The sequence below is a fragment of the Acinonyx jubatus genome, chromosome C2 (assembly GCF_027475565.1).
Source record: "Acinonyx jubatus isolate Ajub_Pintada_27869175 chromosome C2, VMU_Ajub_asm_v1.0, whole genome shotgun sequence".
NCBI lineage: Eukaryota > Metazoa > Chordata > Mammalia > Carnivora > Felidae > Acinonyx > Acinonyx jubatus.
Genome location: NC_069384.1, coordinates 146,817,491 through 146,829,523, shown reverse-complemented (window position 1 = coordinate 146,829,523; position 12,033 = coordinate 146,817,491).

Sequence of the window (12,033 nt, the reverse complement as noted above, 5' to 3'; positions counted from 1 at the left end):
AAACCCAGGAAAAGGGAATAAAGATTAGAGCAGAAATAAAGGGTATAGAAACTAAAAAACAATACAGTAGATCAATGAAACCAGGAGCTGGTTCTCTGAAAAGATCAACAAAATGATAAACCTCTAGCAAAACTCATCAAAAAGAGAGAGAATCCAAATAAACAAAATAAAAAATGAAAGAGGAGAAATAACAACCAACACCACAGAAATACAAACAGAATATTATGAAAACCTATATGACAACAAATCAGACAGGGTAGAAGGAATGCATAAATTCCTAGAAACATATAACCTCCCACAACTAAAGCAGGAAGAAATAGAAATTTAAACAGACCAATTACCAGCAATGAAATCGAATCAGTAAGAAAAAACAAACTCCCAGTGAACAAAAGACTGGGACCAGACAGCTTGACCGGCAAATTCTACCAAACATTTTAGATACCTATTCTTCTCAAACTATTCCAAAAAATACAAGAGGAAGGAAAGCTTCCAAACTCATTCTATTAGGCCAGTATCACTCTGATACCAAAATTAGATAAAGACACACAAAAAAGAGAACTACAGTCCAATAGCTTTCATGTATGTAGATGCAAAAATACTCAAAATATTAGCAAACCAAATCCAGCAATACATTAAAAAAAAAAAAATCTGTGCCAGGGGCACCTGGGTGGCTCAGTTAGGTGTGTGACTCTTGATTTTGGCTCATGTCATGATCTCATGGTTTATGAGATTGAGCCCCAAAGTGGGCCTGCTTGGGATTCTCTCCCTCCCTCCCTCTCTCTCTCTCTCTGCCCCTTTCCCACTTGTGCTCTCCCTGTCTCATGCTTTCTTTCAAAATAAACATTTTAAAACAATTATACACCATAATCAAGTGGGGTTTATTCCTGAGATGCAAGGGTGGTTCAATATTTGCAAAACAATGTGATACATCACATCAATAAGAGAGAAGATAATAACCATATGATCATTTCAATAGATACAGAAAAAGCATTTGAAGAAGTACAGCATCCATTCATGATAAAAACCCTCAACAAAATAGGGTTAGAGGGAATTTACCTCAACACAATAAGGGCCATATATGAAAAACCCACAGCCAACATCATACTCAATGGGGAAAAAGAGTGTTTCCCCTAAAGTCAGGAGCAAGACAGGATGTCCACTCTCACCATTTTTATTGAACATAATACTGGAAGTCCTGGCCACAGTAATTACATAACACAAAGAAATAAAAAACATCGAAATTGATAATTAAGAAGTAAAATTCTTGCTATTTGCAAATGACATATTATATAGAGAAAACCCTAAAGACTCCCCCCAAAAAACTCCTAGAATGGATAAATGAATTCAGTGGAGTCACAGGATTCAAAATCAATGTGCAGGTATCTGTTGCATTTCTACACACTAATAATGAAGCAGCATAAAGTGAAATTAATAAAGCCCCATTTACAATTACATCAAAAACAATACAGAAATAAATCTCACCAGGGGCGCCTGGGTGGCTCAGTCGGTTAAGTGGCCAACTTCAGCTCAGGTCATGATCTCACAGTCCGTGAGTTCGAGCCCCGCGTCAGGCTCTGTGCTGACAGCTCAGAGCCTGGAGCCTGTTTCAGATTCTGTGTCTTCCTCTCTCTGACCCTCCCCCGTTCATACTCTGTCTCTCTCTGTCTCAAAAATAAATGTTAAAAAAAAAAAAGAAAGAAAGAAATTTCACCAAAGAGGTGAAAGACCTATACTCTGAAAACTCAAAAACATGGATGAAATTCAAGGTGATGCAAAGGAATGAAAAGACATTCCATGCTCATGTATTAAAACAAGTATTGTTAATGTCTATACTACCCAAAGAAATCTACATGTAATCCCTATCAAAATACCAATACCATTTTTCACAGAGCTAGAACAAACAATCCTAAAATTTGTATGGAACCACAAAAGACCTTGGATGGCTGAAGCAACCTTAAAAAAGAAAAGCAAAGCCGGAGGCATCACAATTCCATGTTTCAAGGTATATTACAAAGTGGTAGTAATTAAAACCATATGATACTGGCATAAAAATAGACATATAGATGAATGGAACAGAAACCCAGAAATACACCCACAATTATATGGTCAATTAATCTTCGATGAAGGAGGAATGAATATACAATCAGAAAAGGACTGTCTTTTCAACAAATGGGTGTTGGGAAAACTGGAAAGCAACATGCAGAAGATTGAAACTGGACCACTTTCTTTCACAGTACACAAAAATAATCTCAAAATGGATTAAAGACCTAAATGTGAGACCTGAAACCATACAAGTCCCTGAAGATACCATAGGCAGTAATCTCTCTGATGTTGGCCATAGCAACATTTTTCTAGGTATGTTTCCTGAGGCAAGGGAAATAAAAGCAAAAATAACCTATTGGGAATACATCAAAATAAAGTTTCTGGACAGTGAAGGAAATAAACAACAAAAGTAAAAGGCAACCTACTTAATGGGAGAAGATATTTGCAAATGACATATCTGATAAAGAGTTAATATCCAAAATAGAGAATACAACTCAATACCCCCAAAATAATCCATTTAAAAAAATGGGCAGAAGACATGAACAGACCTTCCTCCAAAGAAATAATAGAGATGGCCAATCAACAAATGAAAAGATGCTGATTACCACTCATCATCAGGGAAATGCAAATCGAATCTACAATGAGAGATCATCTGATACCAATCAGAAAGGCTAAAATAAAAAATACAAGAAACAACAAGCGTTGATGAGGATGTGGAGAAGAAGATACCCTTGCACACTGTTGGTGGGAATGTAAACTGGTGCAGCCACTGTGCAAAACAGTATGGAGGTTCCTCAAAAAATTAAAAATAGAACTACCCTATGACCCACTGATCACACTACCGGTATTTACTCCCAAAATACAAAAACACTAATTCAAAGAGATATATGCATTCCTATGTTTATTGTAGCATTATTTATAGTAGCTAAACTATGGAAGCAGCCCAAGTGTCCATCAATGGATGTCCATGAATGGATAAAAATGTGGTGTGTGTGTGTGTGTGTGTGTGTGTGTGTGTAGCAGAATATTATTCAGCCATAAAAAGAGTAAAAGCTTGCCATTTGCAATGACCTGGATGGAGCTAGAGAGTATGATGCTAAGTGAAATAAGTCAGTTAGAGAAAGACAAAAACCATATAATTTCACTCCTAAGTGGAATTTAAGAAACAAAACAAATGAAAAAAGAAGAATAAGAGACAAACCATAAAACAGAGTCTCCACTATAGAGAACAAACTGATGGTTATCAGGGGGGCTGTGGGGGGTGATGATGGATGAAATAAGCAAAGAGGACTAGAAGTACACCTATGATGAGTTCTGAGTAACATATAGAATCGTTGAATCACTATATTGTGCACCTGAAACTAATACTATGTTAACGATACCAGAATTAAAAAAAAAAAAAGGAAACAATAGGACCTCACTTTTCTACAGCAACACTAACTACTAGAAAAGAATGAATTTCATCTTTCAGTTTCTAAAGAGAAACTTTCCAGCCTAGAATTTATATATAAATATATACTCTATAAGAACAAATAACAACATAGGAAAAGAGTTACAAAAATAGTTCAGGTTATTCACTGAAAGTGCACATAGAAAGCTTAATACAGGGACTATTATACTCAACTTCGTCATTCTGCAATTGTAACTAAAACAGTGATTTTACATATTCAATATTTATATGTTCACTTGGAATGAACACTTATCCAAGTTTTTAATGTGGTAAGAAGTTGGATTCTTTTATCCAAGCTCATTCAGATAGGCATTCATGCTCCTTGCAGGGGATAAGGTGTATCTACGATGCTTCCATGTTTTATTTTAATAACACCCACCACAGGGAAACCAGCCTCAGAGAGGGAATATTGACAGGCAAGGAAGAGGAGATTCGTCAGGTAATTTCTTGACAAATAATTCCAGTGGGGCTTATTTTATAATCTAAATTCTGGCTAAAAATAAGCACTGTAAATTTTACTTTTTTTTTTTTTAATATAGAGAAGAGACAGCTTTTCTATTTTAATGTCTATTAGTTTTGAGAGAGAGAGACAGAGAGTAAGCAGGGTAGGGGCAGAGAGAGAGAGGGAGACACAGAATCTGAAGCAGGCTCCGGGCTCTGAGCTGTCAGCACAGAGCCCGACATGGGACTCGAACTCACAAACTATGAAATCATGACCTGAGCTGGAGCCAGCCGCTTAACTGACTGATCCACCCAGGGGCCCCAAATTTTACTTTTTGAACTTGAATAATAATTGAATTATAAATTTTTTTCAAGCTTGATTAAAAATTAACTTGAATACTGTTAGAAAAGTAAATGAAGGCTTACATTTGCTCAGATTTTTATATATTTTTAGCTTGCGGTTGACAATCTACACACGTTGCAGTGTGGTCCCACTATGTGTGACCAGTCTGCTGCTGCTACCCCCTGAGAGTCCTGCACCTGAAATGATCCACCTCTCTTGGTAACCTGCTCAGATAATGTGGCAATGTCAATTGCTCCAAAAGCATCTAGCCATTCATTCCCTATGTCCATTCTTATTTTGTTTACGGACTGGCATCAGCCCACAGACCACTCTTTGAGTTGGGCTGGTATGGAAGACTTCTAAGGTAAAAGGCACCTTTTCATTAAATTTCCCATTGCTAAGTGAGGACATTTTAAAATATTTGATATGGTTAGTTTTGCTCTTAGCAAATCGCTCTCATGGTATGGAGGAGCAGGAAGAAGGCAGACACCAGAGCTGGGCTATACCTTTTGGCCAGCCGTCCAGAGTGGGGAGAAGGTGATGACTTGGAATGGCCCCAGGGGCTTCCCTTCTCCCTCAGAGCCATGCCCTCTCTACCATGTTTCACTGGAATACAAGTTCTATAGTGAAAAGGCTCCCTCACATTGTTGGTTTCCACCATCAATAGCCCTTCACCCCATGCCTGACCCAAACCTACCTGGTCCTTAGGACCCTCGCAGAAAAAGGCGGTCATTCCCCACTCTCCACATTCCTGAGGGCCCTGGACCTCCTTGCTCTCTACTACTTCCTTTGGATTGTTCTTTTCCCATTACCTTTTTTTTTAGAACCACTGCCATATTGAAGTCCATGCTTCCAGACCCTCAACCTCCCTCCCCACAAGGCTGTCCTTGACCATCTTCCTGGAAATTCCCCCTCATTGTTTGAGGGTGTAACACTGAGCTCATAGTCTTTTTCTCCAGTTTATGTCTTGCTGTCAGCCTGGGTGACTTCAACCACCATGGGGATGGCCCTTTTGGCTCTGGGCCTTCAATTCCTATACTTCGTCATCTCCACTGGCCTCATCATGACTCCATTTTTGATGTGTTCTTGGACCTTAAAGAAGAATCTAGACTCCTGGCTCCTCTGCCCCTTTAATTTGCCACCCACCCTTCATTTTGTTACTTTTCTTTCTATCCAGTCTTCTAGACTGTGCCCCATCATTCCAAAACAAAGTTCCTAAGTGAAAACCCCAATTCTGGATCATTCGACTCTTCACCTTTTTTTTCCTGATCAGACTACTGGCTTCTGGTAGAGAAAATAAACCATGAGCATGGATGCCAAATTATTATCTCCCACCCCAGCTGGGCCTTCCAAGTAGCTAGGCAATTCTACATTTCCCTTGTCACTATCTCATTCTCTTTAGGTGCTATTTCTGCCCTTCACCCCTCCTCACTTTCTACTCTACCTCTGCCTCACTCTCAACAAATAAAATTTCCTCTGTCATACACATGAAAAGATGCTCAACGTCTCACTCATCATCAGGAAAGACCAATCAAAACCACACTGAGATACCACCTCACACCAGTCGGAGTGGCTAAAATTAACTCAGGAAACAACAGATGCTGGGAGGATGTGGAGAAATGGGAACCCTCTTGCACTGTTGGTGGGAATGCAAACTGGTGCAGCCGCTTTGGAAAACAGTGTGGAGGTTCCTCAAAAAATTAAAAATAGAACCTCCCAAAATAAAAATATGACCCAGCAATAGCACTTCTAGGAAAAGGATACAGAGGTGCTGATTCATAGGGGCACGTGCACCCCAATGTTCATAGCAGCGCTTTCAACAATAGCCAAATTATGGAAAGAGCCTAAACGTTCATCAACTGATGAATGGATAAAGATGTTGTTTATGTATACGACGGAATACTTCTTGGCGATGAGAAAGAATGAAATCCTGCCATTTGCAGCAACGTGGATGAAACTAGAAGGTATTATGTTGAACGAAATAAGTCAGAGAAAGACCAATAGGTTTTCACTCATACATGGGTCTTGAGAAACTAACAGAAGACCATGGGGGAAGGGAAGGGGGAAAAATAGTTACAAACAGAAGGAGGGAGGCAAACCATAAGATACTCTTAAATACAGAGAACAAACTGAAGGTTGACTGGGGGTTGTGGGGGAGAGGGGAAAATGGGTGATGGGCATTGAGGAGGGCACTTGTTGGGATGAGCACTGACTGTTCCATGTAAGCAATGAACCACGGGAATCTACTCCCAAAACCATACTTTACACACTGTATGTTAGACAATTTGACAATAAATTATAGTTTAAAAAATTCCTGTCATAGAGAAAATTCATCACACAGGAATGGTCTCGATTTTCTGTGACCAAACCTGTAAAATTGCTGCAGGCACACTCCTTGTTTTTGCTCTCCTTCTGTTATAAAGGAGGGTGGGTTCTTCTGGACTCTGGCCCATGTCTCCACCAATTCAATGGATCTCAGCCCCTACCTCCTTTTCCTGGGACCTTATTTCATCCATTATATCCTCACTCACCTGTATTTTAAAATCCTTCTTTATGAAGAATTTCAAACTTAGAGCTAAGAGTTATATAACAAACAGTATGTTCTTACCATCTGCGTCAGTCAAGGCTCTTAGTTACAAACAAGAGAAACCTGCCATAGATGGTTTAAAGAGAAAAGAGGCAAAGCAAGGAATAATAGGAAGATTACAGAATCTCCTAAGGACAGAGAACCTGGGCTGGAAGCTATGGAGGTAGGAACATTTCCAAATCATGCTACTGGCCCACTCCCGGAGAGCCACTGTAGTCCAGACTACTGATGGTGTATATGATTGATGAGGCCAGCTTCACAAGTTCATGCCCCAGCCGCAGAAAGAGGCTGGGGGAAAAAAGTTTTGGCTCCTACTTGGGGGATGTAGAGAATTCCCAAACGGAGGAGGGATGTTCAAAGGTGCTGAATAGACCAAAAGAATGTTGAATATCCCCCACAGTCCACCCCTTGGCTGTCCACCCCCTCTTCTTCCTTTTACTTCAAACCAAACACCTCATCAGCAACAACACTTCCATTAGCACAGTACAACTGTCCCTCTCGCAAATAGTAAATGCATGGCCTTCTCTAAAGAGAAGTTTAGGACCTATAGGATATGTGCAGACCTGATCTTCCATCGTGACCCTGTCCTGAGACATTGGGCCTGTGGATGCATCGCAATGTTAGCCATTCAACACATCCTATATGAAAGAATAAAGTCAACGTGTCAGTTGTTAAGCTATTGTTTCTCAGCTCCTAACTCACCGTTTTATACATGAATGGGGCTAAGGATGGGACTCTGCAAACCATTTCCACACCAAGTGCTACTGACAGGAGCATCACTGTGAGGCTTGTCACTTCCTGTTTGTGCACCTTTCCCATAAGTTTCAACTAGGAACACTTCTTCACCCTGGAAGAAGCAGCTGGTTCCAGTTGTCTTTTCCTTCATTCCCAGAACCTTCCCCAAAACTTCATCTCGCTCGTGCTCGCTCGCTCTCTCTCTCTCTCTCTCTCTCACACACACACACACACACACACACACACACACACACACACACACTGCTGTGTGATCACAGCCAGGTAGCACTCTCTCCTCTGAGGTCTGGGCTCCACTTCCTCAATACCACGCCAAGCTTCTACATTTAATGAATCCCAACTTCTTCCCTTTGTTCCCCCAGTCCTGCAGAGGTGGGGCTCTTCTTCCCGTTAATGCTACTATGTCATCCCAGGTTTCCTTTGCTTTTTCAGTCTTCAACACCTGTTCGATTCTCTATAGTCCATCTGTTGAAAAAGCCAGTGTGGTAGTCCTGGTTTCTGGTTGGCAATTAGGACTTCCTTCCTCCTACACCACCTACTTCATGTTTCTTTTGTCCTCAGCTGGGCAGAATTCTTTACTCAGTGAAAATAGTGCAAGTTTTCATCTGGGGAAGATCTGAACCATCCCCGGTGGCTATGCCTGTTTGGTTTGCAGGGAATGTGGGCAGCTTGGTGAATAAAAGAAATGATGATTATCAACTACATCCTCATGATCTGTTCAGAAACAAGGACTTTAGTATTATAAATGAACCAAAGTCTATCTGCCTGATGTGCAGAGACAATTACACGAAAACATCAAGTATGTAGAAAGACAAAGGTTTATTGGAGAGAGCCAAAGGAGCTAAGAGGGCAAGCCTCAAATCCACCTTCCTGAGGAAGTCAGGGATATTTAGAGGCAAATGAAAAAAGTCTGGGTCAACAGTTGCACCTGTGCTTATTGGTCGGCAGCACATTGGAGATTAGTACTGTTATGGTTCCTGGTTTCCATCCCCACTGTCTTTTGGTCACTTCTTATTCTTGAGGAAATTGGGACAATGATCATTCTAGTAACAACTTGCCATAGTGAAGATCAGAGTTAGAGGGATAAAAACTTTCTGCACTCATTAGAAATACTCTTCAGTTCCAGGTGGAAACCCAACATTCTGTATTATCAAGATTTTTGTTCTTTATTTCTCCTTTAGGCAAACAGTCTGATTTCTGGGGTCATTGACCATGGACAGGCGCTGATGGGTCCCCACTGCATCCCCCAGCTCTTCGTTATCCTTAATCCATAAAACTGCTTGTGTCACGAACAGTTCAAGGTCTGGATTTTCTAATGGCAGATACAGCAAATCTGAATATCTGGAATAAACTTGTTCCATTATCCGTGTGCCTCTGGTGGTCTTTGAGTGGTCAGTGCAGCAACAGGCATGAGGTTTGTCCAGGCATGGGCTGTTCTGGCAATTTTTCTCTGAAGTCTGTATCACATTGTCCAGGTTCAGTTTGGAGGGCTTTGGAGAAGGCAGTTTTAGTTCTCATTGACTCCAAGTGAAAAGGATGGGAGAAACTTGCAAATGGTAGTTTGAAGAGTCATACCCAGAATTCAGGAAATTGGGATCCAGTCCAATTGTGTAGGTAAACAAACACTCAAGGACAGTTAATCAGAACTAGACTCTAAAACCAGCCTCATTCCCAAAGACAGATTAGTCTGTAAAATAAGTCTAATTTTAATAAACTTGGCTTTTTTACATAAGCACAGCAAGAATAGTGATTGGCCATACAGGTTGTTGGTTTTTTATCGGTGTTGCAGGTACTTTTCATAAGGAATTTCAGATTAAACTTTTAACAGCCTCTTGAGGCTAAGAAGCCAAGCCAAATACTTGACCTCAAGAAGACAGGTGTCACAAGTGAGGTCTGGTGGCCTCTTCTTGAGGTCCCCCAAATATCCTGAGATTCCTGCACCTGCCAGAAAATGTCCTTTTTTACTTACCTGGTAAGGCTACTGGGAACCCTATAAGCAAGATACCAGGCTTATTCTTTTCCAAGGGGCTTCATTGGCTCCATAAAGGCAACCTTAGCACTTAAAACTGTCTGGTCATATCAGTTTATGCACATCTCTCTCAAATATGGCATTCTAGTCAAAGTCATGCTAAAACCAGTGTTTCCAATTATGTCCTGACATAAGGAGACCAGACTCTTATTGAACTTATGCAAATAAATAATTGCCATGAGAATATCATACTCACTAGACTTTCTAAATTCTGGGAGGGATCAAATAGGGAGAAAAAGAAATGCTTCATATTTGTTTTCAAAGGAGTATTTTACCAGATTTCTGTAAGTCATAGCTTCAGATTTAGAAAAGCAAACGTTAGAGAACCAGCAAGGTGTCAAACAAAAGTCTGTTTGAATACAGCTTTTCCATTTGTTCCAGAAGTTCTGGTTTTAGAATCTTTAGGTATCAGAGACCTCTGTCATTATGATGCAATTAACAAGGAAATTCTGTGACCACATTTCAATAATTAGAATAAGTGATGACATTATATAGGGTGTATCAAGACCTTAGGAATTCTGTATAACTGCTCGAACAGTTTTAGCATTCACCCATAGAATATAACCTAAAAGGTCTATTAGCACTTACTTGGCAATGCTTCCCGTGTAATTTGACATACCAAACAAGTGTAATTAGTCAAGATGACTTCGTTTAGAAGTTGAATTTTGAGAAATTTGTCTGAAATACCAGGTGTTGAAACACATGCCTAAATAAGATTACGGATGACAAAGCTTAATACTCAATTATGTCTTTAGCGAAGGTGGCAGTTAGGGATTCTAAAGCCAAATGCGGTGGGTTACATAGTTGCTAACAGAACTTAGCTCTATTTGTTCATTTATTCGTTCACTCACTCATTTATATAATCTCTACACCCAACGTGGAGCTCAAAGTCAAGACCCCGAGTTTGATGCTCTTTCAACTGAGCCAGCCAGGTGCCCCTAAATCTTAGCTCTTTCAATTGAAGCTTTTTTTTCTAGGCGGGTTAAAGATAAAGAGAAACTTTTGTTTACAAGTTAGACCAATTATGTAAGAAGAGTGTCCTTTTAGTAGATGGGTATACATCTTCTACCAACATACATCTGATATTAAAACTCATTCATACAGGATGAATTAAAAAAAAATGTGTGCCGTCCCACCTTTTCTCGCCCTATCTCCCATGTTGACCTATTTACCAGGACAAGGACATCCAGAGGGCTGCATGGACCTGAGTTTTTGGAGTGGGTGCTGGGATGTGTGGACTAGAATCCCCATCAGGAGTCAAAGACCTTCAGCTGTAGGAATGCTGCCAACGAGCCTCAACTGTCAGAGGCCGTCAGGGATTGCCTTGACCAAAGGCAGCTGCTTTACCAAGGGCATGCCTTCTTCCCAGGTGGCCACATCCACTGACGGATAAAAAGCCAACCCTTTCATCCCACCCTAGGAGGATTCTTTTAGAACTCTTCGCAGAATCAGTTGAGGGTTCTTTTGATATCATATCGCTTCTCAACGTCTGCCTGATCACTCTCACTCTCCTTTCTGTTCCCCAGGTGCTGATCACTCCCTAATGAAATTTTTTGTTTTGTTTTGGTTGTTTGTTCGTTTTTGGTTTGTTTTGGTTTTTTTTTTTTTTTTTACACACACTAGCCTACATAATCTTAGTCCTGACCATGCACAGAATTCCTTTCCGAAGATTCCCTTCTCACAAAACTACTTTTTCCTTCTCCCAAACCTACCATTTTTTTTTTCAGATTTTGTCCTAACTTTTCCTTCTCAAAAACCAGTCTCGCTTTCCTTGCATACAGAGTTGGTCCCCCTCATTCAGTAGTCGTAATTATGTTAAATTATTTACATCTGTTTATTTCTTAGATTACTTATAAAGCTTCACAAGGCATTAGACAAAGTTCTAAGGGGCTTCCCCCCCCCCTCTTTTCTGACAAATTTTGCAATGGAGATAACATAAACTTATTTGATTTTAAGTATGGACAGAATAAGTTTTAAATCTAATGTTGATAATTCTAAAGCCGTATCCATTTTAATTAAACCAACCTTAATTTAGCTTTCATAGCAAATATTTTCCCAGATCATATGAACTTTTAAGACATTTGGATTCGTTTCTATCTTTGAATTAGAATGCCTAATTCTTACAAGTGCCTTTTTAAAACCAACTAAATAGAGCTCTTTTAATACCTTCCAGAGGTAGAGAAAATCTCTCACATTTACAACGTATGTGGGGAAATACACAAAGAAGATGCAAACCAAATCTTGAAAACGCGATCTCCAAATGTCTACCTTTTACAAAACAAGTTTCATTGTAAGATGGTGTAATTTATGGATCCATCAATCTGTAAATTCCCTCCAGAGCCTAATGAATATGGCGGCCAAGCAGTGTTGAAAACACAAACAAACAA